Below are 1,852 nucleotides of genomic sequence, written 5' to 3'. Positions count from 1 at the left end.
CCCCAGAGCCTGGAACAGCACAAGTCACACAGTAGGCACACAATGAATATTTACAGAATTACAAACTCTAGTTTGAATAGACAGTAATATTTAACTGAGAAACCATATAATCACCACTGTAAAGAAGAAAATATAGCTATATATGTGGATTACACATTCCCCTTCTGTTACCTCTGAAATGCTCATATTTCCATCAATACCATATTTGCATTCATCCATAAGGGATGTAAACGTGGGACTTTCCTTACCTAAATTCATTCACAGAGATTGTTAAGTGAGCCATATTTTTCATCTGTTACAAGAGTGAGAAGATACACCTAAATACATTTAATTTTTAATATCAAAAAACATTTTTTCAGACATCATAGATTTTTTCTCACTCACAAAGAGGTGTGAAGTAAGGGAATATTTTCGAAGATTGAGGCTTAGTTAATGCGTTAGCTACAAATACATATGCTCATGTCATGTTAGCGATGCCCTGCCTCTATTTGAGAGTTGGAAAGCTCATTCTGAGAAAAATTAATGGGATCTATGTTATTATTGTGCCTATATTACCCCTTTGTGCTCTTAACGGTTAATATGAATTCCTAAAAGAACATCATAGGCAATGGCTTCCCTAGGTACACTGGACTCCCAGTTCTGTCAAAGCCCCAAGGATGCAGCTCTGCAGCCCTTTGCCTTAATTCCTCTTCTAGAATGTCTTCTTCTTTTAATATTCATTCAGTCAGCCCCCTTTATTTTGGGTCAAATGTCAGATCCTGGAAGAGGTCTTTGCAAACTAACAAATCCCTCCCCTTCCGCTGTTTCATTTTTTCTGCACATCACTGATTGCTGACTGCTTTGCCTACATAAATACATATGTATGCATGTGTTTCTTTTACTCTGTAACATTAGAATGTGAGCTCCAGGAAAATAGAAACTATTTTCATTACTTTTTGTGGCTGTAGCCTGCATAGTTACTAGCACATAGTAGATGCTTAACACATGTTTTAAAAATAAGATAACAAATGAATAGTAAATGGAGGGAAGGTTTGCCTGGGGGGAATTTGGTGGTTCATATTTTATTAACAAAGGAAATGAGTAAGTTTTCCTCAAGTTCAAAGGAATTTTTAAGAAACAATATCGTGAAAGATCTATCCCAGCCAGAAGCAGACAACTGATTAGTTTCCTTGTCTATCTTTACGGAGGTTACATGAAGCAGTAGGTCTTATAAGGGGCCTTTCCAGGTAAGTGAGAAATAGGAATAAAATTGAAGTTCCCATAACTGACGGAATGGAACTCAAGGGGACCCCGGAGTTCACCTGGAAAATTGAGTTTGTGACCAGGACAGACAGATGGTCAGACATGCCTTGCCTAGTTATACTCCCTGCTTTGCTAACAGCCATTTTGAAGCTCTTTTCCCTAAAGGCTATACAGAAACCAGCCCTTACAAAAAGCTCCACCACTGACATCCACCAAATGACTGACACTGCCCTCTCTTTTGCTGTTTGGACACAATTGACCAGCGTTTTTCCTGATAAGAGACCACCAATCACAGAGTGGTTCTGGCCAGTCCACATGGAACCCATGCAAGGGCGTGAAGCTCCACTGTGCATGTGCACCGTTCTCCCCTTATAAATATGTGTGACTCCTCCTAAAGCTTATTTAACATGCATGATCAGCCCTACTGCTCAGCATAAATTCATAACCCCCTTTCTCCTTCCTCAAACCATCCATTTCAGGCTTCTGACTGGAGTGTGTGCTCCCAGCATCCCAGAATGTCCACCCTGCAGGCTGCAACCTTTTATAAGAAGTAAAGGTCTCCTTTCCAAGGGATGAAGCTCATCATTCTTCAGCTGACATAAAGAACTTT

Source organism: Cebus imitator, unplaced genomic scaffold, assembly GCF_001604975.1.
Source record: "Cebus imitator isolate Cc_AM_T3 unplaced genomic scaffold, Cebus_imitator-1.0 Scaffold378, whole genome shotgun sequence".
Classification (NCBI taxonomy): Eukaryota; Metazoa; Chordata; class Mammalia; order Primates; family Cebidae; genus Cebus; species Cebus imitator.
Note: the sequence above shows the minus strand (reverse complement) of the source record.